Source organism: Schistocerca piceifrons, chromosome 2, assembly GCF_021461385.2.
Source record: "Schistocerca piceifrons isolate TAMUIC-IGC-003096 chromosome 2, iqSchPice1.1, whole genome shotgun sequence".
Taxonomy (NCBI): Eukaryota; Metazoa; Arthropoda; class Insecta; order Orthoptera; family Acrididae; genus Schistocerca; species Schistocerca piceifrons.
This window is the reverse complement of record NC_060139.1, coordinates 1116104650-1116131316: the sequence shown is the minus strand read 5'-3', so window position 1 is coordinate 1116131316 and position 26667 is coordinate 1116104650. Positions and strand designations below refer to the sequence as shown.

At 39.5% G+C, this 26667-nt stretch overlaps 1 pseudogene; it reads left to right on the top strand.

Annotated features, from left to right (window-relative positions):
* Nucleotides 1-26667, top strand: LOC124777104 (annotated as a pseudogene).

Here is a 26667-nt window from a genome sequence, read left to right as displayed (position 1 = left end):
CCTTTGACTGGTAGCATGCTACTGATGATGTGGTGTGTGTGATATCCATGCACAAAACTTCCACACAAACACATGGGTTGTTTCACAATGCCGTAATTAGTTTCAACCAGTCAGTGGTAGTCTTCAGACGAAAGGCATATGCTGAAGCTGACGGTAGACAGAGATTAGTTTCTGTTGTGTTCAATGTTGTTGAGAACAGAATGGAAACCAGTATGTGCCTTTACCCTAAAGGCGCTAGCTGGCTTGTCAAAATTGGATACAGCGTTGTGAAATGCTTGTGAGATTATGTCAAAAAATATATAAAAGAATTTTAGATCCCTTATCTCTAAAACAGTATGTCATTTTTTTCCATATTTATATTGCTTCTGCATTATTTTTAAATGCAAGTTGGGGAGCCTATGATTGTTTCGTTATGAGAATAGATAAAATTGTCGTTGCAGTGTGTGGCTGATTTCGATGAGTGATTTATGTCCAGCATTTTGATTATGTGATAGGTAAAAGCAGATAAAAATCAAAATTTCTGTTATGTAAGCTAGGACTAGTGGGCCAGGGAAAAAACTAACTAGTCGCTCGGTCATTTCAGAAAAAAATTGATATTTGCTGGATGAATTCCCGAATGTTTTATGGGTTTAAAGACATTTTTTAAAAAATTTTATTCTCAACATTTAGAAACAGTGGCTATTTTTTGCTTTTACAGGCATCTGTTTTTCTTTTTTTTTTTTTGAATTATTCAGTACTGAGTTGAAGAATCATTAACTGGACTATAAATTAAGAACCATGATAACCATGCTGAATGTATTCCTTAATATAGGCCCTACTTTTAATGGCTCAAACTTGTTGATTGCAAGCTAAAAAGCGTATTCTTTAAACTATTTAATTGGATAGATAAAAATTCTACTCATCAAGCAGCGGCAGAACACATACATAAAAGACAGCTGTAATTGGCAAGCTTTTGGAGCCAGTGGCTCCTTCTTCAGGCAGAAGGGTGGAAGGGGAAGTAATCGAGTGAAGGAGAAAGACTGGAGAGGTCTAGGAAAAGGGGTAGATATTGGTTAAGTCACCCAGAACCGCGGGTCAGAGGAGACTTACCGTACGGGATGAGAAGGAAAGACATTACTTACGGTAAGTCTCCTCTGAGCCGCTGTTCTGGGTGACTTTCCCGATATCTACCAATTTTCCTAGACCTCTCCAGTTCTCTTCCTTCACCCCTCTTCCGTCTTTTATGTGCGAGTTCTGCTGCCACTTGGTGAGTAGATTTTTTATCAATCCTAATTGTATTTTTCCAAAGTAAGAGTAATTTCTCAGCCTTAATATTTATTGTGCTATTACACTATACAGTATAACTACTTCTTATAGTGAGAAGCTTACACAAAATGTACACTATTTTAAAAAATTGATTTTTTGAATTTTTTCGTTCTTTGACCTACAATATCTTTGTAAGGAGAGCAGATAAAAGTCTGAAAATTACACACTTAATGGATCTTCATGATATCAAACTTAAATTGGAAGTAACAAACAGAAAATATTGTGGGGAAGGCTAACCAAAGACTGCAATTTATTGGCAGTACTAAGGAGATTGCCTACACTACGCTTGTCCGAAGTACATTGAAAAAGTTCAAAGAAGGGCAGCACATTTTTTATTATTGCGAAATATGAGAGAGAGTGTCACAGAAATGATAATGGATTTGGGCTGGACATCATTAAAAGGAAGGCATTTTTTGTTGCAACAGAATCTTCTCATAAAATTCCAATCACCAACTTTCTCCTCTGAATGTGAAAATATTTTGTTGACACTGACCTACATAGGGAGAAACGATCACCACAATAGAATAAGGGAAATCAGAGCTCGAATGGAAAGATATAGGTGTTCCTTCTTTCTGCACTCTATACGAGATTGGAATAATAGAGAACTGCGAAGGTGGTTCGATGAACCCTCTGCTAGGCACTTAAATGTGATTTGCAGAGTATCCATGTAGATGTAGACAAGCCTGTACAAATCTGTGTGTTGTCATCCCCCTTCCACCAACATCTGTTCACTCACACTTAGTTAATAATGAGCCCTTGAAGTATGCAGTTGAACAATGGAGTCTCAAAATAACGAGAATAGTTTTTCTAAGTGTTGGTTACTAACCTTGAAAACTCAATAGTGTGTCATTTAATTGCCAAAGTCAGGATAAATTTCTGAAGGGCAAAAGCAAACCTTGGCAGTTGATGAATGTATAGTTCTTGCTGACTTTTCTGAAAACTATTCCTTTGTTGTTCAAGTGAAATACAAGGGCGCCACTGGGTAAACAAACAGGCCACAGTTTGTCCATTTGTGTTCTGTTATTAAGATCCAGATAGACTAGAGTTATAGTTTTTGTGTTGCAAATGATTACTTTGAGCACAAAGCTACAGCAGTGCATACTTTTCACCTGCAGTTAACAAACTACGTAAAACAGCACGACAGTTCCATAAACAAACTGATGAACTTCTCTGATGGTGCTGCAGGCCAATATAAAAGCAAACAAATATTAATATCTCCTTTCTCAAAGAAAAAAAGACTGTTGGCTCGGTGCAGAATAGCACTTTTTTGCATCATGTCCTGGGAAGAATGAGTGTGATGGCATAAAGGGTACAACAGAGCGAGCTGTCACAAAAGCTAGTCTGCAACGGACCTATGAGAACCAAATCTGGACACGTCAAGAAATGTTCAAATTCTGTAAAGAATAGGTAAAAGGGATTACGTATGTTTCATTAAATGTGAGGAAATATGAGAACTCTATGCCAATGTCTTGGAAGAAAGATTCAAAACTTGTCAGAAGATTAAAGGCACCCGATCTTTTCATTGTTTTATACCTCAGTCATACAACTTGCTCAACTGTAAGTTCACATCAACATCCTCTGATAGTGAATGTCATCACTGTGGAAAACTTGTACCACTGACACTTCAAAGTAAGGACATAGTGGCTTGTGTCTATGACGAACAGTGGTGGATTGCCAAAGTTGGTAACATTGCTCGTCAAAACCAAGATGTGGATGTTACATTTTACCAGCACCAAGAACCCCATTTACAAAATTTGAAAAGGATCAACACGAGAGGCCCGTTAAAAATGCATTAAAGGAGTTGTCTTCTCCCCTGGAATTTATGACTATGACTAGGCGAACATTTAACTCTGTGCCCAACATGAGTGAAGACATATCTCTGTTGTTCAATAAACAACGTAGCAAAAACAAACAAGTTGAGAACGGGATAATGTAATGAATTGTCTCATTTTTTAAAGAGTTATCCTAGATATTTTTAAATTATGTAATTTATACACTGTTTCCATCAGCCCAGATATTGCAAACAGTAAGAAACATATTTTTGACTCATATTTGAAATTTTTTTTGTCCATGGAATCTCAAGGTTGAAATTATATACAGAAGTTTGATATCATAAAGGTCTATTAAATGTGTAATTTTCAGATTTATATCTGGTCCATTAACAAAGATTTGCAGACCAAAGAATGAAAAAATTCAAAAGATTTGTTTTTAAAGTGTTTGTAAGTATAAGCTTGTCATAATTGTTTCTCTAAAAATAAAAAATAAAAAGGTATCTGTACTGAGTAGTGTAATACCACAAAATGTATTAAGGTTAAGAAACTTCTCTTTGGAAAGATAGTATTAAAAATGGGTTTTTGAAATTTACAACCAACAACTTTGAGACATTAAAAGTGTATTCCCTAATACATTCAGCAGGGTGATCATGGTTTTAATTTATAGTCCAGTGTCTGCTGAAATAAATACCTCTTATATGAAAGGTCTGGGGCAATCCATTACTGAATAATTTAAAAAACCACTGACGCTTATAAAAGTGTAAGAAAGCCTGAAACAAAAATGGCTGCTCTTTCTAAACGATAACCAATAAATGTTTTTAAAAAATATTTTTGAGTCCACCAAACATGAAGGAATTCACCCAGCGAATTCTTTCTACGAGAATGCAGTTGTCTCTCTTTGTAATTTTATGGCTTTCTCAAGTATGTTTCCCTTTGGATACAATTAATTGATAGTTTTATGGTTTGGATGGTGTACGATCTTCCACGGAATGCTTGTATTTACTTAATAGGCACACGTTTAAAAATCCAAATATTAGATCATTATTTCTCTGAAGGAAACATTGTTTCCAGTATAAATCCTAGATGCAGAATTGTATTGTTTACATTGTGACTGCAGCACTATTCTTCTCTCACCTGTTGTATATAAATATTTCTGGAATAATTTTAACATCTGTTTAACAGGACACTAATGACAGCAGCAGAGAAGCTTGCCGCTGTTCCTGATGTGGATATCGACCCAGAAGGAACATTTAAGTATGTTCTAATACGTGTCTTTGGTCCAGAGGGTCCTGATGGCAAAGAACCGAGCAAATTAGTGGTCAGTAACTGGTAAACTAATATTTGGTCAACTTTGTGATACATTATTATTTGAGAGACAGTCGTTAGCATCATTTTTCAATTTTCTCAGTTGAATTTTTCTTCTGATGTTGGTGACTTGCAATGGGGAATTGTAGCCTAAGGTTGGTTGTTATCTGCATAACATAGTGTTTCAGTGTTTACTGTTAAATTGGAAGTGAGATGGTGGATGGCGATACAACTGAAAACGCACAAAAGATTTTCACTGAAACACTGTTGAACTACAGTTATGGCCCTGTGCGCTATGGTATCTTTGCCAGATAGTGTTGACAGAGGACATAAAAAAAGCATTCAAAGAAGAGCAACGTATGTTGTTTTATAGCTAAGAAGGGGGAGTGCGCCATGGACATGCAGGGTGTATACGACCCGGAAGATCCGGGGAAAAACCCGGGAAATTTTTCATTGTTTTTGTTTTCAGTTAAATTTTTGTAATTTTGATTGGTAAGAACCGATACTCTAACAAAGGATATTACTGTGTCTCAAGACTGCAGCAATAAAACATGAACAAGAGAAAAAACGAAAATAAAACTTAAATTTCAAGGGAAATGCACCATATACAGCAACAAAACAGTGCTCATACAAGTGTCCGCCAACAGTAAAATGTGTCAAAGGCTTTAGGAAGACTGTGCAATGCTTCGTAACAGCAAATTGCCTCCGCTGAGCGTGACGTCACAACTGTTTACATTAAATTCGTTTTAGCAGTTACAAGCTCGATCATGGGCATGCACAGTTGAGTAGTACCTTCTCCCGCTTCTGGCTACAGAAATTGTTGGCTGCGTAAGCAGTCGCAGCAAGCAGCTAGATGCTACCAGGAAAAATTTTACTGGAGCGCCCAAGCTGCCAGATTTATACATGCGCAGGAGGTCCAAATCTGGGGGGGGGGGCAAATTCATATTCTTGAGGGGGGGGGCGGGGGAGGAAACCTTGTTTCACAAAGCGACTCGCATTCAGCGCACGTTAGTTCGTTAGTTTATCGATTATTCATATTACTTTGAAACTCATCCCTGTCGGTTTTTGAACATTTTTAACACATTCTAAGTTGATTTTGAATGAATTGTAAGTTGATTTGTGAATGCGTGCGTAGTGTACATGTTTCCTCTGTCAGTGGAATCTGACAGAGCTGAGCGAAGTAAGGCTGAACGGATGAATACCAACCGCTGTCTGATTGTGTGGTTGATTGTGTTTGCGAATGATGAGCGTTGTTGTAATTACTAGCGGAATCCATAGATTCAGACTACAGGAGTGGAAATAAACGAATAACACGTAAGAATGATTACGTATTACCTTCGCGGTGTATACAAGAAAATGAAATTTTGACAAAAAATTTTTGGGCAGATTGCTATACTAGTAAGGGCGAGTTGTACAGTCCCCAGCTAGCAGCTACTTTAAGGGGATACGGAATCGGATTTTGGGTTAAAAAATCGAATTTTTTTTTATTGGCGTATTATATTCTGCCATGTTTCCTCTTTAAAATGACGTATCATACATAGCTCTACTACAATTATAACTATTTTATTTTTATATATTTGTAAGATCGGGTATTGCGCTTTAGTTATACACGTCTCTCGTGGCTGACCATGAACTTTTTGGCAGTACCTTTAAAGTGACATGAATTCAAATATCCCGGTTTCCAGCGACTATTTATACACTAGTTGCCCGAAAATGTTTCTCTCTGGTTTCCTCAAGTTACTCTTTGACTTTGTGGCGGGACTGTTTTGTAAACAGTGTGATATAAGAAAGTAGTTGTTGTTGAGTTATTTCGTATTTAGTGCTTCATTTTTCGCAGTGAAAATGCCTAGAGCTAAAGCAAAAGTATTTAAAAAGCGTGTGAACTGGCAAAAGAAAAGAAATAATGATTCATTAGCAAAGCAAAGCAGTTCATCATCATCACTGTTGGAAAATGTGAATCCACTTATTACTGATTTGCCGAACGAACTTACACCAAATGAAAACAGTGCTTCTCATAAAAAACTAAGAGATTTGGAAGAGAAATATAATTTACTTGATAGAGGGAATGAAGTTTTTGAACTCATTGATACGAATATATTGTGTGAAGCTCTTGAAAACAGTTTGTGCTGCAAAAAATGTCATGGAAACGTTTCTCTGAAAGTAGAATCCCATGTTGGCCTGGCTGCCCAGTTTAATTTAATATGCAGTGTTTGTAAGTACAGCTGTAAGTTTCCAAGTTCGGTTTCAGTAACTGTTAATAATGGATACAAGAAAACTGAACTTTATAGTGTAAATATTAGGTTAGTTTATGGATTGCGAGCAATTGGTAAGGGCAAAGCAGCTGGTGATATGCTATGTGGTGTTCTAAATCTTCCAAGTGCACCTTCAAAGTTTGAAGCTTACAATTATGTACTAGGATCTGCAGTTGAAGATGTAGCACAGAAGTCAATGCAGGTTGCTGTGGAAGAAGCAGTGGAAGAAAATGACGGCAGTCGTGACCTCACAGTGGCGTTTGATGGCACGTGGCAGAAAAGGGGCCACACCTCCAACAATGGTGTTGTAACAGCAACTAGTGTTGATACTGGCAAGGTTACTGATGTTGCAATAATGTCTAAATACTGTAGGTGCACAGGCAGGCTGAAAAATGAACACAGTGATGACTGTATTGCTAATTATTATGGTAGTAGTGGTGGCATGGAGGTTGCTGGGGTGAAGAAAATTTTTCATCGCTCTTCACAGTGGTATAATGTTCGCTATGTCAAATATCTGGGAGATGGTGACTCTAAAGCATTCAAAGAAGTTTTGGAAAGCAAACCATATGGGAACAGTGTAAATATAAGCAAACTTGAATGTATAGGACATGTGCAGAAGAGAATGGGTGCCAGGCTGAGAAGGTTAAAATCAGTTATGAAAGGGAAAAAACTAGATGATGGGAAAACCTTGGATGGCAGAGGAAGATTGACTGATTCCATAATAGACCACATTCAGAACTGCTATGGCCTTGCAATCAGGCAAAATACAGGCAATCTTGAAGAAATGAGGAGAGCTATATGGGCTTTATATTTCCACACCGCATCCACGGATGAGCATCCACAACATGGTTTGTGCCCCAAAGGTGAAAACAGCTGGTGTAAATACAATAGGGGACTAACAACAGGAGAGAAATACATTCACCACCACAGTCTACCATCAGCCATCATGGCAGAAATAAAGCCCATTTTCAGAGATCTGGCTGACAGAAGTCTTCTGATGAAATGTCTTCACGGAAAAACGCAGAACCCCAACGAGTGCTTGAATAGTGTGATATGGCATCGTCTCCCAAAAACAGTGTTTGTCGGAATTAATACACTACATTTTGGTGTGTATGATGCTGTGGCAACCTTCAATCTTGGAAATATAACTAAATGCCAGGTCCTTCAAAAGTTGGGTATGTGTGTTGGTTCCCGTACGGTACGTGCTATGTTCTTTTTAGATCAGCACAGACTAAGGCATGCTGATAATATAATCAAGACATTAGTGAAAAAAGCAAGACAGGTGCAGAGGGGTGTCAAAAGAAGACTTGAAGATGATTATGAAGACTGTGAAGGGGGTATTAGCTACGGATCAGGAATGTTTTAATCTTCTTTCTCCGTTTCCCGTAAGTTTACTTTTTACTTCATCTAGGAACATTATCTCAGGTACTGGTCAACCTAGAAGTCTGAAATTTTTATGACGTAGTGACATAGGTCCCTATTACATACTGAAACAACGATTTTTTAATTACTTGATTTACAAAAGACTTAGGGGTGATAGTCTAGTAAAAAGCGATGGAAAAAATTTACTTAAAAATAAATGTACAATATCTCTGTAAGAAAATACTTTGACAATAAACTGTTGTTTCAGTATTGTTGTAACATATGAATGCACATACAGTAAAATTTTTACCTCTCTGTCTCCAGTAGTTTGTGAGAAAATGTTCCCTATAGTAGGCATATATTAACATTGCGGGGATAGGTGATTCCGTATCCCCTTAAGTTCTGTTCTGGAAGAAGCACGGAAAATGTGTTGTACGACCATGTAACAACGCCTAACCGGAGAATAATCACGGGATAGCTAAACCGGTGATTCTGGTAGAGTTAATGAAGTTAACCTGCAAATAAGCTTTGGCATTGGCAGGAATAGTTACAGAATTAGCGATAACAAGACTGTTTGTTAGAATGATGAAGGAGAAGAAATGGGGGCATCACACAAATTATGGAACAATATGACGATTCCAAGTTCGTATAAAAATTTCATACTACTACTTTTCGATCTCGTGCTTGAGGAACTGGAGTGTATGAATGAAGTGTGAAACTATTTCCTAACGTAAAGCTTTTTGCTTGTAGTGGGCCTAATAGGCATTTGATATTGGTACTTTGTGAATTATTTTCTGTCCTTACAAAACAGACCGTTTGTGCCAAAACAGTCTCATTTATTTTGTGTGTATTACAATTGTTGTAGTATTAGAAAGGCCTATTTTGTTTTATCTAGCAGACAGTGACAAAATAGGTGTAATCAGATCGGGAAACAACACCAGTCTTGGGTCCTATTTGTATTAACAGCTTTTTCAGTATTAGACGACGACATTTCGACTTTTCGTGTAGCAAAATGTTTGACGAACTTTGATGAGGTAATAGATTCTTTCACAGAAGGAAAGCACTCCATGTAAAGCTGTACCAAGATTATAGAGGGTAAAAAATTCTAGGAGCTAAGGATTGAAGAAACATGTATTGTCTTGCTTGTCTCATGTCTTTGCTGGGTTTATATATCCTATATTTAATTTTATGTCACACAAAGCAGCAAGTTGTTAGCTGATAGGGAACAAAGAGTGCACATTTTCTGAAGAGTTCTTTTTTTTTAAAAAAAAAGAGGGACAGAATGTCAAACCGGCCAACTGTAAACAGGAGAGGCACCACAGGACATTTTAATTTCCACTGTCCTGAATATGGTTTGATGGCATCCATTACAACATGTACACATTTCAATTCCACAGAGCAAAGTACAGTGACGTGCGATAGGAGAATACTGTGTGAGGAGACGAGACACTGCACTTTGGCACACTTATGACATGTCTTACATTTCCTCAAACACACATGTTGCATGCATCAGACCCTTCAGAAAGACGTGCACTACAAAATGAACATATTTTTGTGTGTGTGTGTGTGTGTGTGTGTGTGTGTATGTGTGTGTGTGTATATATATATATATATATATATATATATATATATATATATGAATATAATAGAGGGAAACATTCCACGTGGGAAAAATATATCTAAAAAGAAAGATGATGAAACTTACCAAACAAAAGCGCTGGCAGGTCGATAGACACACAAACAAACACAAACATACACACAAAATTCTAGCTTTCGCAACCAATGGTTGCCTCGTCAGGAAAGAGGGAAGGAGAAGGAAAGACAAAAGGATATGGGTTTTAAGGGAGAGGGTAAGGAGTCATTCCAATCCCGGGAGCGGAAAGACTTACCTTAGGGGGAAAAAAGGACAGGTATACACTCACGCACACACACACATATCCATCCACACATACACAGACACAAGCAGACATTTGTAAAGGCAAAGAGTTTGGGCAGAGATGTCAGTCGGGGCGGATGTACAGAGGCAAAGATGAAGTTGAAAGACAGGTGAGGTATGAGCGGCGGCAAATTGAAATTAGAAATTAGCGGAGATTGAGGCCTGGCGGATAGCGAGAAGAAAGGATATGCTGAAGGGCAAGTTCCCATCTCCGGAGTTCTGACAGGTTGGTGTTAGTGGGAAGTATCCAGATAACCCGGACGGTGTAACACTGTGCCAAGATGTGCTGGCCGTGCACCAAGGCATGTTTAGCCACAGGGTGATCCTCATTACCAACAAACACTGTCTGCCTGTGTCCATTCATGCGAATGGACAGTTTGTTGCTGGTCATTCCCACATAGAACGCTTCACAGTGTAGGCAGGTCAGTTGGTAAATCACGTGGGTGCTTTCACACGTGGCTCTGCCTTTGATCGTGTACACCTTCCGGGTTACAGGACTGGAATAGGTGGTGGTGGGAGGGTGCATGGGACAGGTTTTACACCGGGGGCGGTTACAGGGGTAGGAGCCAGAGGGTAGGGAAGGTGGTTTGGGGATTTCATAGGGATGAACTAAGAGGTTGCGAAGGTTAGGTGGACGACGGAAAGACACTCTTGGTGGAGTGGGGAGGATTTCATGAAGGATGGATCTCATTTCAGGGCAGGATTTGAGGAAGTCGTATCCCTGCTGGAGAGCCACATTCAGAATCTGATCCAGTCCCGGAAAGTATCCTGTCACAAGTGGGGCACTTTTGGGGTTCTTCTGTGGAAGGTTCCGGGTTTGAGGAGATGAGGATGTGGCTCTGGTTATTTGCTTCTGTACCAGGTTGGGAGGGTAGTTACGGGATGCAAAAGCTGTTTTTAGGTTGTTGGTGTAATGGTTCAAGGATTCCGGACTGGAGCAGATTCGTTTGCCACGAAGACCTAGGCTGTAGGGAAGGGACCGTTTGATGTGGAATGGGTGGCAGCTGTCATAATGGAGGTGCTGTTGCTTGTTGGTGGGTTTAATGTGGACGGACGTGTGAAGCTGGCCATTGGACAGGTGGAGGTCAACGTCAAGGAAAGTGGCATGGGATTTGGAGTAGGACCAGGTGAATCTGATGGAACCAAAGGAGTTGAGGTTGGAGAGGAAATTCTGGAGTTCTTCTTCACTGTGAGTCCAGATCACGAAAATGTCATCAATAAATCTGTACCAAACTTCGGGTTGGCAGGCCTGGGTAACCAGGAAGGCTTCCTCTAAGCGACCCATGAATAGGTTGGCATACGAGGGGGCCATCCTGGTACCCATGGCTGTTCCCTTTAATTGTTGGTATGTCTGGCCTTCAAAAGTGAAGAAGTTGTGGGTCAGGATGAAGCTGGCTAAGGTAATGAGGAAAGAGGTTTTAGGTAGGGCGGCAGGTGATCGGCGTGAAAGGAAGTGCTCCATCGCAGCGAGGCCCTGGACATGCGGAATATTTGTGTATGTCCAGGGCCTCGCTGCGATGGAGCACTTCCTTTCACGCCGATCACCTGCCGCCCTACCTAAAACCTCTTTCCTCATTACCTTAGCCAGCTTCATCCTGACCCACAACTTCTTCACTTTTGAAGGCCAGACATACCAACAATTAAAGGGAACAGCCATGGGTACCAGGATGGCCCCCTCGTATGCCAACCTATTCATGGGTCGCTTAGAGGAAGCCTTCCTGGTTACCCAGGCCTGCCAACCCGAAGTTTGGTACAGATTTATTGATGACATTTTCGTGATCTGGACTCACAGTGAAGAAGAACTCCAGAATTTCCTCTCCAACCTCAACTCCTTTGGTTCCATCAGATTCACCTGGTCCTACTCCAAATCCCATGCCACTTTCCTTGACGTTGACCTCCACCTGTCCAATGGCCAGCTTCACACGTCCGTCCACATTAAACCCACCAACAAGCAACAGTACCTCCATTATGACAGCTGCCACCCATTCCACATCAAACGGTCCCTTCCCTACAGCCTAGGTCTTCGTGGCAAACGAATCTGCTCCAGTCCGGAATCCTTGAACCATTACACCAACAACCTAAAAACAGCTTTTGCATCCCGTAACTACCCTCCCAACCTGGTACAGAAGCAAATAACCAGAGCCACATCCTCATCTCCTCAAACCCGGAACCTTCCACAGAAGAACCCCAAAAGTGCCCCACTTGTGACAGGATACTTTCCGGGACTGGATCAGATTCTGAATGTGGCTCTCCAGTAGGGATACGACTTCCTCAAATCCTGCCCTGAAATGAGATCCATCCTTCATGAAATCCTCCCCACTCCACCAAGAGTGTCTTTCCGCCGTCCACCTAACCTTCGCAACCTCTTACTTCATCCCTATGAAATCCCCAAACCACCTTCCCTACCCTCTGGCTCCTACCCCTGTAACCGCCCCCGGTGTAAAACCTGTCCCATGCACCCTCCCACCACCACCTATTCCAGTCCTGTAACCCGGAAGGTGTACACGATCAAAGGCAGAGCCACGTGTGAAAGCACCCACGTGATTTACCAACTGACCTGCCTACACTGTGAAGCGTTCTATGTGGGAATGACCAGCAACAAACTGTCCATTCGCATGAATGGACACAGGCAGACAGTGTTTGTTGGTAATGAGGATCACCCTGTGGCTAAACATGCCTTGGTGCACGGCCAGCACATCTTGGCACAGTGTTACACCGTCCGGGTTATCTGGATACTTCCCACTAACACCAACCTGTCAGAACTCCGGAGATGGGAACTTGCCCTTCAGCATATCCTTTCTTCTCGCTATCCGCCAGGCCTCAATCTCCGCTAATTTCTAATTTCAATTTGCCGCCGCTCATACCTCACCTGTCTTTCAACTTCATCCTTGCCTCTGTACATCCGCCCCGACTGACATCTCTGCCCAAACTCTTTGCCTTTACAAATGTCTGCTTGTGTCTGTGTATGTGTGGATGGATATGTGTGTGTGTGCGAGTGTATACCTGTCCTTTTTTCCCCCTAAGGTAAGTCTTTCCGCTCCCGGGATTGGAATGACTCCTTACCCTCTCCCTTAAAACCCATATCCTTTTGTCTTTCCTTCTCCTTCCCTCTTTCCTGACGAGGCAACCATTGGTTGCGAAAGCTAGAATTTTGTGTGTATGTTTGTGTTTGTTTGTGTGTCTATCGACCTGCCAGCGCTTTTGTTTGGTAAGTTTCATCATCTTTCTTTTTATATATATATATATATATATATATATATATATATATATATATATATATATATAAAAAACAAAGATGATGTGACTTACTAAATGAAAGTGCTGGCAGGTCGACAGACACACAAACATACACACAAAATTCAAGCTTTCGCAACAAACTGTTGCTTCAGCAGGAAAGAGGGAAAGACGAAAGGATGTGGGTTTTAAGGGAGAGGGTAAGGAATCATTCCAATCCCGGGAGCGGCAAGACTTACCTTAGGGGGAAAAAAGGACGGGTATACACTCGCGCGCACACACACACATATCCATCCACACATATCCATCCACACATATACAGACACAAGCAGACATATTACACGTTTTTTCGAAATTTTCCCGAATTTCTCCGTCCTTTAACGTGTTTTAGCGGCAACACAACCACCTAACCTTGATGCACATCGCTGTCTACCAACCCAAGTTCACCACAGGATCAACTTAACCAACACTTTTTCGCCTTTTTTCATACCAGATCTAACCTTGATGCACATCGCTGTCTACCAACCCAAGTTCACCACAGGATCAACTTAACCAACACTTTTTCGCCTTTTTTCATACCAGATCTCCAGTTGCTTTCTAGTTCACCTTTATCTCTCCCCATATATTTTTATCTTTCATTTTCATTTCAACCTCATGTTACACTTTCCACCTTCTAATACCATGTCACCCTCACAACACCCCCACAAAATAGGTCTTCAAATATGTCTGCTTGTGTCTGTATATGTGTGGATGGATATGTGTGTGTGTGTGCGAGTGTATACCCATCCCTTTTTCCCCCTAGATCCGGGACTGCTGCGCAGAACAGTCTGAATTACAGTTGGGAAGTGGGTAGTCTACACGTGACCCATTTTTACATTTAGTGTTTTTGCTGTTTCCTCTTTATTTACTGCTCCCACATCAAATGAAGACAAAACAGATTTCTGTGGCCGGGAGCTATCAAGTGAATTAAAATACATTCACATAATAATGGAAGGCTAAACTGTGTTATTAGTTGCAGATTTTATTTTATTTCCATCTTTCTGACAGTCAAGCGTTAATTGCCTTTTAGAACAATGAAGTTATTTTTGTTGGTTTGCCAAAGAAATTTTCTTTCATTAATCTTTTCCACTAAGGCAGACAATATATTTGAGACACTGTGTTTGCTGCATTTCAAGTGCACATTTTCAACTTCTGGCACATTTGGCATTACGCCATAATAAAGAACCAAACATGAGACAGGACAGTACTGGTACTCCAAGAAAATTTACATCCCAAAAACCACATAGGAAAGCTTAATAACAGGTCGTGGGATTCTGGACATACAAATTTGCACTTTAAATGTGAACATTTTAGTATGGGTCACGAAATTCCAATTCTCTTGGAGTATCCGCTGATGTCTTGTTTCTTACATAATGTAAGATCTTTTAATGTTTCACACGTACGAACATGCGGGCTCCCTACGACATCGTAGCTGCGCTTGCGCGGTGACGCCTGTCATCTGGCGCTCTCTGGCAACTGCAGAAACGAACCTATTTCTAACAGGTCGTGGGAAAATATTTCGAATGGTGTGTTGAAAATCGTTACCATCAAAGTACCATTCTAGCAGTTACACCAGAACTATGTGAGATAATGTACGATGAATTTCTTAAATCACAAAGTGTTTGACTCTCATTTAAAAATCAACTCTTTGGTGATGAGCCATTTAGATGAATTTTGAGCCTGGAAGATCAGACATTTATGTCGTTATTAAAAATTTTACTGGCACATTTGTGTGATACATCTTAAATTGTAATACGCGCATAAAAGGCCAACATTTTATGAGAAAGCTTAGCTTCTCTTGCAGCGTATTAATCTGATAGACCAATATTATATGTGAAGGCTTTGCGTTTCGTTTAGCAACACTATTTACATTAATTTGAGCCATTAACTTTTTCTGTTTGTGTGTTCGCGCTACTTAACAGTGATGTTGCTGTTGGTTGACTACATCACGTGTCCTAAGCTCTGAATACCTGCTGTGATCGGCTGGCGAAATTGCATGAAATGAGCTATGACTAACTTACAAAAGCGCATCCCAATCTCAATTTCAATGCTTTGGAAAGTAACATGCGGTGTTTGGCGGAATTCGAGTTTATACTTTCCTAATACAAAAATATGCAGCATACATGTTGCTGCACATCAAAGATCTTTCCAAAATGCGTGTTTTTTTTTTCCTAAAGCGCCAGGAAATTCTACGCCCGTGTATAAAACCATAATCAAAGGACTTATAAGGTATACAGTTCCAAGAGAAAATATACCGTCAGTTAACAGGGAAAAAGTATGTTTTCACTTGGGGGAAAGTGTATTTTTGACTGAGAAATCCGGGAATTTTTTTTCCTTGTCTGCATATACCCCGACATGATATACAAGTTGGGGTGACAGTCATTAAAACAAAGGTGTTTTTTGTTATGATGAGATGTTTTCAGGAAATTTCCTCTGAATGGCAAAATATTTTGTTGGCACCCACCTACATAAGGAGAAATTATTATCATGATAAAGTAAGAGAAATCAGAGCTCCCACAGAAGCTGTTGAAGAGTGGAATGTTACAGAAATAGTCTGAAGGCTTTTCGATGCATCCTCTGCCGAACACTTAAGGATACAGGATACTTATAAATGGTGGAAAAATCAAAATTTTTTAAATGACTTTATTAAATTCTATAGTCTTTCCTGATTACATTGATATATACACTGTAGGGTTTGAAATGAAAAATGACCTATACATACCAAATTTTAAAGTTACGGTCATGTACGAGGTGCGACAATAAAGTAATGAGACTGATTTTCTTTGCAAGATGTGGCACCCCTGCAGGCTTGCGTAGGCACAATATCTGTGACCTTGGTCTATAAGCCGCTTCTAGTTCAAGCGGCATGTTGAAGCAACTGCTCAGTCATTAGTTGTGCTGTAATAAGTTAACACGTGTTAGTGTCTCTCATCACAGAAATGGAACTGCATAATATTGCGCAACAGTATGCCATTTCTTTTTGCGTTAAATTGAGTGAAAACGCGATGACAACTTTTACGGTAAGCTTAAGAAGGCTTTTGGAGAGGAGGTTATGTCAAAAGCTCAAGTTTTTGATTGGCATAAAATGTTTAGTGAAGGCAGAACAAATGTTGAAGATGAAGACTGCAGTGGACGACTGTCAACCTCACGGACGGATGTCAACTTGGCCAGGGTGCATGAACTCATAAAATCTGATAGAAGGTTATCCATGAAAATGATTGCAGGAGAACTGCACATCAATTGAGGAACGGTTTGTCTAATAATAACATTGCTGATAATTGGATTCTGCATCACGATAATGCACCATCCCATACTGCTTTGTCAGTACAGTAATTTTTTACCTCAAAACAAATTTCGGTACTGCCAGAGCCACGTTATTCACCAAACATTGCTCCGTGCAACTTTTTTCTCTGTCCAAGAATCAAAATGGCGGTCAAGGACACCATTTTCAAACAACGCAAGATGTCCCAAAAGCTGTGACGAAGGTCTTGGAGGATATTACAGAAGATGAGTTCCAGAAATGTTACCATCAATGGCAGAAGTGCTAAAAAAAGTGTGTGCAATCAGAAGGGAACTTTGAAGGAGACAACACGAAAATTGACTAAAACTGTAAGCAACATTTTTTTTCACATCAGTGTCATTACTTTACATTCGCACCTTGTATACTGCCATGCCCCCTTTATTTCTGTTACAGAAACCAGTATTATTTTGAAAAGAACTGTGCACTTTCTTTCTGTTTCCAGCGATTATATGTATGATACATTGTATATGTTGGTAACAGTGCAGGTTTCTAGCGTCTGTAAATGATTATCTTTGCAAGTATTTACTTTTGTGTTCTGAAGCAGTTTGTTCACATGTTAATAAACGTTTGTTTCCCAAGCGCTGCATATATTTGTGAAAATACATATTTTTTAGTGTGCCACACATCAAGAAATTCGATAAAAGGAAATTCTGTGGTAACCAGTTCACAAACAAAACAAGCCACACTGTTGAAAGTAACCTACGTGTCAGTTCTTCAGTGAAGAAATTCGCACATGGCACGCCTCCTGGTGATTCAAATTTTTGTGTTAAAAATGACGCTGTTTGTAGTGGATTTGTTGTTGTTGGTGTGGGTATCTTATCTTCTTTGATAAAGGAAGTGGAAAAATGTAAACAATGTGATGGTGTAGGCTGTCTGGAAATAACTGAACAACAAAGTGGCAGGAAGGGTTTAGCGTCAAAATTAGTTGGTCTGTGTAGATCCTGCAATAAATCTACCTCGAAAATGACTTTGAACATTGTGCATAATTCATATGATGTGAATTTGAGGTTAGTGTACGCAATGCGTGCAATAGGAAAAGGAAGGAAAGGCTGCACAAACGTTTTGTCATTTGATTGACCTTCCTCCTCCCAGTAGGTTCAGCAAGTACATAAGAATACTTTTAGGTGCCTTGACGGTTGTGTCTAAAGCATCTATGAAATGTGGAGTAGAAAAAACTGTTAATATTAGTGAAACAAGGGACATTGCTGTTGCACTTGATGGGACATGGCAACATCGAGGACATCGTTCCTTGAATGGTGTTTTAAGTGCTACTTCTGTGGAGAATGGAAAAGTTGTTGATGTTGAGTGCTTATCTAATTATTGCCACATCTGACATAGTAACACTGAAGGACATATTGAACATCAGTGTTATAATAATTATGATGGTTACAGTAGAGGTATGGAGTGTGATGGAGCTCTAAAATTATTTCAGAGGTCAGTGCCCGTTTATAACGTTAGATATACAAAGTACCTAGGTGATGGGTACTCTAAAGCTTTCAATAAAATTAATGAGTTCAATGTTTATGGTGATAGCTTCGTAACAAAACTGGAGTGTTGTGGACATGTGCAAAAGAGGATGGGTGCTAGATTGAGGAAGCTAAGAAGAGAAATGAAAGGAAAATTGCTATCTGATTGAAAATCTCTGTCTGGCTGAGACAGATTGACAGAAACTGAAACAGACCTCCTTCAGAGGTATTAAGGACTGGCCATTAGACAAAATGCACCTCTGAATGATGATACAGCAATGAGGAAAGCTGTATGGGTCACCTACTTTCATAAGTTGTCCACAGATGACCACACTGTTCATGGACTTTGCCCTAAAGGAGCAGATTCTTAGGTGTGGTTACCAAAAAGCAAAGGAAAGTGGTCAAATATACTATCAAAATATCATAAGCATTATCTTCTTGAGCCTGTTACGAATGAAATAAAACCAATTTTTAGAGATCTGAGTGGACCCTGTTTTGCTTAGTACCACATTTACTCGAATCTAAGACGCACCTGAAAAATGAGACTCGAAATCCAGGAAAAAAAATTTTCCCGAATCTAAGCCGCACCTGAAATTTGAGACTTGAAATTCAAGGGGAGAGAAAAGTTTTAGGCCGCACCTCCAAATCGAAACAAACTTGGTCCATTGTAATATGAGACACAATTTAGGTCAAATGAATGACGATACAGCTACAGTAGTTTGGTTCGAGTCGTAAGCTCAGTAGTTAAGCTTTACCAGGTAGCCATTGCTATGCGTCAGGCGCTCCGTCCGTATTATACGGGTACCCTTCCTCTTTCGCGTACTTCGTTAGCGAAACAATGGCAAGAGACTGCTATTTGCTGTTACCTACACTCCTGCTTTCTTTGAGAATGATCAACAAGAACCAAATAATAGACAGCGTATGATAGAAGATATTCTGAACGGGAGTTTAGCGAAAATTTTTCTCCGTTTGAAAATCTTTGCAGGCACCTCTTTAGTACATTACATTCTGCACTGAAATTAGTCATCTTAGATTTAAAAATCTAGTCAATTGCCGTGCTTCATTTCTGACTGTATCACTATTAGGCATAAGAATAATACAAATATAAACATGGGATGATATCTATATTTTTCCGCGTTTGCTGTTGTCTCACTCTAGTTTCGTAGTTTATTAGGCAGACAGGATTTAAATGAGTTAGCAGCAAACACGAAAGAATACATGGCAAAATGTTTATATTCTAATTATTCTTATGTGAAGAGAATACTGCATGCTATTCACAATTCATAAAAGTTCCTATAAGGAACCATCTCTTCTCACAGTTAGGAAAAAATTCAGAACGTAAAGTTGGCCATATTGACAAACATCCCAAACAGTCTTGCCAGTCGGATTTTCGTAGTGCATTGAAATGCTGCTACATTCAAAGGTGCACAATACGGAATTTGTATTTACTTCGTTGGATAATGTATGAAGATGCAGTGGTCGAAACTCGAGACGGAGGAAAAACTTGTCTGCCACCCCCCCCCCCCCTTTTTTTTTTTTTTAATGCACTCATGCAGAGGGTTTGGCACCAGTATTTATCTTTGTGCCTGCAAAGCATGCCTGTGTAGCGCTACATATATTCGACAGCAGAAGTTAGTTGTGGCGGCACCTACCAACATTTTCCAGAACTTCCGCTTACTTTGCACTCGATTCTAAGCCACAGGCTGTTTTTTGGATTACAAAAACCGGAAAAGAAGTGCGGCTCAGATTCGAGTAAATACGGTAAATGTCTTCATGGGGGCACTCAGAAAACAAATGAAAGTTTCAACCATTCCATACGGGAAAGATTACTCAAGAATGTTTTTGTAGGACTAAATACGTTAAAAGTTGGTGTACTAGATGGTGTGCTATGTTTCAATGACGGAGTGATAGGAAGGTAGGAAGTCCTGAGAAATTTAGGCATAAAATGTGGCTCTAATATGAAAGATCAATTTCTTCTGTGTGACAGACAATGGGTGCATGAAGCTGAAAGATTCGCTCTTCAAGTTACCAAAGAAGCAAGAAGTGCTAAAAGGAATGCCAAGAGGAAGCTTGAAGATGAAGAAAGGCTGCAGGATGTAGACTATGCTTCAGGAATGTTCTGAGGCACAGTTTAATTGGGCTCATATGTTCATTCGCAATTTCCCGCTAGTTGTTTTCTTCAGAATTCAGGTACAAATATTTCCTAAAGTTTATAAAGCATTGCTCTAATTTTTTCTGTAACTTTTGGTAGTCCATACTTATGTAGTAGACCTAAGCTTTATTGCAGAATCAGCTAAATCATAGAAAAAATAACATTTTTATTTGGAAAAAATTATAAATATTAAAATGTAAGATGTGATACTTTTTTATTCTTGTAATATACTTAATAGGTGGAATTAAATAGGTCTAGTATCTCAGCCATGTCATGCATGTCTGGTAAAAATTTGGTCTCCTTCAAATGTATAACATTGGATTAAATGGTACCTCAGTTTGAGGAAGAATTTCCTTGTTACTTTTTTTAAATAACTCTAAGCAGGTTCAAAAATATTCAAAATACTTCTAATTTGTTTAGAAAGTGTGCTCTATTACCTGATATCAACAAAAAATCTTAAAACATATACATTATAAACAGTGCCTGAAAGAAATATAATATTGAGCTGGAAAAATGCCCTGTATCCTTAAGTGTGAACTGCCAGATAGCCGTGTAGATTTACACGAGAAATATCGTCTGGTTTGCACTGATGATGTAATGATGTGAGGGGGCTGAATGCAAATTTTTTTTTTTTTTTTTTTTTTTTTTTTTTACGCCTGCTTTGGTGACGGAAGCAATGCATTCAACTTCCAGAAAGAAATTATCTCACAAAACAGGCCTTTGACTAAACTTCATAAAGTGCCGTACTGTGCTGGTTTATGGTATAGAGCAGATGTTACCAACAAGTATTCCATTGGTTCTCTATCATTTGAAAAAACGTCGTTTTCACTAAAACACAGCTACATTTACAACTCCATTTTTCCTGTACAGTGTTCTATAATACATACAATTGTGACTTTAAATGACAGCTTTGAATTATCAAGGGCATCAGTTTTTTTTTCCAAATTTAATGTGCCATTATCAACAGAATGATTGCATGCAGATCATTATATTGGTGTGTGAGGTTTTGGGATTGACATTTATTTTTTTTATCGCGTATCTTGAGACTTTGAGCCAAAGCTCGTGGGATGAGGTGGTACCTAGTTTACAGAAAGCTGAATATAAAATTTATAAACAAAAAATTACAGAATTAATAAAATATGAAATTAAGAGAAATTAGGATAAATTACATGTTGCATAGAGAAGTTCTCATGTATTGTGAGGGTCTCTTGTGCAGAATTGTAGCATACCACAAGGAAACCTTTGTGTGTGGATTTGAATACTTACGTGTATCACTCTTTTTTTTCTGCCCTGCTGGGAAATTTGGAAAAAAAACCTGGAGAAATCTTGTTTTTTGTCTCAGTAGATGAAACCGTTTGTTTACTGGGATTTCCTGCATCGTCGCTGGCTGGATGCAGCTTAATACATGCACCGCTTCCCTACTCCCTCATTCTTACTGCTTCTCCACTTCCTACCACTCCCCTCAGCTTGCAGTCAGTGCTGCCACCACTTCTTGCCACTAGCCTAGTAGCTGCCGATGGGAGGCGTGAGGGGTGGTTTGTTTTGATATGATTCTTGGAGATTGTTGACCCAGTGGCTGGAGACAACGGTCATATGTGCACGAGTTGTGTCTGAGTGATTTTTTTTTTGTGTGTGTGTGTGTGTGTGTGTGTGTGTGTGTGTGTGTGTGTGTGTGTGTGTGTGTGTGTTATATATTTTCTAAGAAAGGCTATGGCCGAAAATTTAGTTGTGAGAGTGTGATTGTCTTTTCTACGTGTCTGTCCATGGTTCAGCAATCATCTTTACGGTGAGTTGCTACCTATCTTCATTAGCATTAATTCTCAGAGTATTTGCACAAATTGATGGATTTATCACCACCATCTCATTTCGTCAACATAATGTCAGTGACTTGTGTAAAGCTGGCCACATGAATGGACTTCCATGATGGGCCAAAACCACAGGCCGTTTCTGTGGGTCTCTCTAACGGATTGGGGCTGCCGATGTGAAGCCCATCGTTTCCCAATAATGTGCAAGCCCTGCCCATCGGATCTAGTCTCGCCGATCTGCTCCCAGGCCGGCTCTGTTTGTGTGTGGTATAATGCAGTGGGTTTTCATGATTTATCCGAGGACTCAGGACTGTGGTGCTCCTCGGCAGGCCAGAGGCCACGGGCGATGGAGTTCAGGAATTATGACTTTCTCACTGCAAGTACATTGTGCGGTACATTGTTTTATAAACATTTTATTTATTCTAGTACATTTTGGGGCTTAGAAAATAATTTATACAGGATGTACATATCTTTTTTTTTTTTACGAACATTCAGTACACGAAACATGAGTGACCCGGCAGACATCAATACAGTAATCGAATTTGTGTCATACCTGTCCCAGCATGGCATCGTCAATTGTGATATTTGTTTCTCGTATTCTCTCCTGGAGCTCCGCTACATCACGTGGTAGAGACCATACATACACCGGATCTTTAATGTGTCCCCACAGAAAAAAAGTCACACGGAGTGAGATCTGGTGATCAGGGAGGCCATTTCATGAAACAGCTGTTCCCTTCTGTAGCACGGCCAGTTCATCGATGCGGCAGCTCCGTATTCAGGTACCCACAAACTTCACGATGAAAATGGGGTGGAGCCCCATCCTGCTAAAAGATGAACGGAGAGCCCAATTGCATCTGAGGCATCAGCCATTGCTGCAACATATCCGAGTAGGAATATCCAGTGACAATGCTCTTGGCGAAGAAGAATGGCCCGTACAGTTTTCGACACGACAAAGCACAAAAAAACATTTACATTTAGCGAATCACACCCAAATTCAATGCATTCGTGTGGATGCTTTGTACCCCAGATTCGACAATTATGCCTGTACACTTTCCCATTAGTGTCAAAAGTGGCTTCATTGCTAAAACTGAAGCGATCAAAATTCCATCCCCGTCCTTATTCAGTTGTTGCAACTGTGAACAAAACTCAAAACACTTGTCTTTGTCGTCGTTATTGACTTTCTACCCTAGCTCCAATTTGAATGGTTTCATAGACAACTTCTGTCGCATGACTTGCCACAGTCAGTGGAGCCATTTCGAGTTCATGGGATGCACGACGCACCAATTTCTTTGGACTCCTTATGAATGTCTCTCGTATGCAATCCAAATTCACTTCACTCACACTGGGATGTCTGCTTCTCTGTGCTGGGCACAAGCAACCCATCATAATAAATTTGTTGTGCCTTCCTTGTTGGTGGTTTCTTACCGTACTTTGTTCTAAACATCCATTGAACAGCTGTAGCACACACTTTTTTTGTTGAACTCCAACACACAGAAAGTTCGCTCCGCACCTGAACTTGCCATATTTATGACTGGTGCTATCGGCAAATCACCAAAGTATGCTGTGGTGGTATACATGAAAAAGAACTTTCAGGGTATCTCTTCAAAATGAGTGTTCCCAGATGTAATGTACACCCTGTATATTAGAAAGTATGAGCGATAGGAAGAACAACTTGTGGCAGTCACAGGCGGTTTGTATGCTATGTACCTGTATATTTTGGCCTGCCTTATATACTTCTTTCAATAGGCCTACTTTTTTCTGAGGTTATTTCTGAAATCAGTGTAGGTATTTTAAATCTGTCTTGTGACTCCAAGGAAATGCGTATTTGTGTCACCAAATATGTTTAGTTTTATTGAAATAAAATAACATCAGTGGTCTTAATGGAATATTATATACCATTGTCTTTCTTTCTCCATCTAAAAACTGTTCATTACAAAAGATGCTGAAATTAGTACTTAAGATTTTTGCTCATGAGGGGAAGAAATACAGAAGTCCTTACATTTTTTTTTTTTTTTTGTGAACTTGTCTTTACTTGCCGTTGAGATCTCGAAATTTGTCAGGGAAAAATGCTAAAACTTGCTGGAAATCGGGGAACGTCACTTGGGGGAACTTGCGGCAACCCTGAATGTTCACAAGCTGGCACTGCAGAGCTTGCTGACTGCATTTTTCAGGGATGAGAATATTCTTGCCAAGTGCACAGAATTGGCCCAAACTATAACACCATATGAGATAACAGAGCAAAAGTAAACAAGCTTTTGTGTTTGTGTCCAAGACATAGTGTATAGTGAAGACAGAAGTGTTCATTTTCTGCTTAAGGTGTTGAACATGATACTTCTGAGAGAGCTTTTCATCTATCTTCAGTCTTAAGAATTTAAAATGTCTGTTCGACCAGCTCAGGACAAGACTATTTCTATTTTACAAGAGTTCAGTTGTTGGCAGTGAAGTATTAATCCGTTCTCCAAAAGCCATGTGCTGATGTTGCCAACTACCTTGTCAGCTAGATGATTTACGTTATGTTCAGTGTTTTCCGAGAGAACACATGTCTGAATATACAAAAGCTTTCATTTGCATTTGCAGTAGGTATGGGGAAAAAAAAAAAAAAGAAACAGAAGCTCCTGTGTGTGTTTCCTATAGATAGTGGATATAACAACAGCTCCTTTAAGTTATGTTTTCAGATTATTTTTGATGCCACAATTTCCACTCACGTTGCTACTTTTGTGTTTTCTTCTTGCTTAGTACTCTTGATACATTTTGTTCAAAGTTTGACTATGGTTCCTGTTACTAGGTGCGAGGATACAAGTGAGTTGGCTTCCATTCGGACGTCTACGATGAGACGATGGACAGGGTGAATGGCCTCGGCGTTGATACAGAGTGCACTGGTGGTGGCAGAATACAGCACGACCCCAGTGCCAAGGTCATCAAAGTGTACAGCTACTCACAGGTAGTACCAAAAGCAGTGAGTTGTAGAAATGACAGTATGTGTCATCTTGAGCTGTTATTCAACTTAATTTTTTACTGTGTGACTGGTTTCAGTTGAAGACCATAATGGTTTCAGTTGAAGACCATTTTCAGGCACCTGTTGTATATACAGCGCGGATACGGGAAAATTTGGGATGAAAAGAATGTTTGAAAATTATAGTAACAATACAAGCAACACTTACAGAATTTGATTACCAGCAAAAACTATATATATCAAAAGAATACAATGTCAGAAATATAAATTAAATATCCACAAGCATTGTATGTATTGTTACTACAATTTTGAAATATCCTTTTTGCCTGAATTTTTCCTGTTTCTATGCTGTGGGAACAACAGGTGCTCGAAAATGGTCTTTGACCAAAACTGGTTGCATCGTAAAAAAAAATTATCAACAGCTTAAAGTGTTACATGATGTCATTTCTACAATTCGTATAAGCTGCAGACCACAGTTAACAAAAAATATTTTAAGAACAGTGAAGTTTCTGTTCATACGTTGTGTGCTCTATAATTCAAGTATTTTTAAAGCTTTTAAGAATGTTATACGCCAAGCTCCTCCATGGGAAAGCAGTTTCTGCTTTGGTTACATGGCACAAATTATAGAATACCTTGTTAGATGGTCAGAAGTAAATGTCACCAGATGTTAATACCTGTAAATCATCATCATGCTTCTTACAACCGTGTACAATAATTTGGGTGTGGTGTTGTGGACAAGTGTTATGGTTGAAATGGCTACTGTTGTTCTGGGTAGCAGCCATGATTATGAAACTTCCTGACAAATTAAAACTATGTGCCGGGCCAGGACTACATCCTGAAACCTTGCCTTCCGTGGACAATGCTGATACCAACTGTGCTGTTCAATCTGATTCAGGATTTTTTCTTACATCTTTCAGATTACTTTTGAGGCCACAATCCTTGCTTCCACTTGTATATTTAGCGAGAGAGAGTTGTATATGTAGCGAGAGAGAGAGAGAGAGAGAGAGAGGATCTTCTGTCCCATAATTTTATGACATTATTATTATTATTAATATTATTATTATTATTATCAGCTTCTGTATCTTTTGATTGAGTATAGTTACGGCAGCACATGAATTGTGGTGAGCCTGGTGTTTTTACAAGACTTTTTCCAGTTGCCAGGACAGTTGTCATAATTACTCAAATCAACAATTCCTTGCACTTGGAGCAGACCAAATGATTCCTCTGTACCCCTCGCACCTATTTTATACTTTTCAGACTGTGTTTCACACATTTTGTGACCTACCTGTTTCATTTAACACAGTTAATACAGTTGCAGATTGTGGGTACGTGTTTAATTTTTTTGCACGGTTACTGCTGCTTGTGTTTCAGTGTTGTGTACAATGCCAGACCCATCAATAGAAAAATTAATTCTGATGCTGCATCTTGCACATCTGTTCTGATGGTCTTTACACACTCCCTTTTTCTGCTGCTTTTGTGTTGTGATGTGTGGTGTAGAAAATTTCAGATTGCTTTACGGTTTCATGTGCTCTGTATTAGATGCAGTTTTAGTGTACGTACAAGCACATTGTTTACTGATGATGTAGTTGTAGTTAAGAGTTCCCGTTTTAGTGTTTAATTATTATTGTGATATGTAGCACACTGTTTAATTGTACTTTAGTTTTAAAATACCCAAGGACTGCTTCATTTCAGGGGTTTGGGAAGGCAGACCACAGCAAGACTGTAGAAATTCTGAAGACTGCATATCCTGTTTACAACATTACTTGGAGTGATGAAGGATACTGA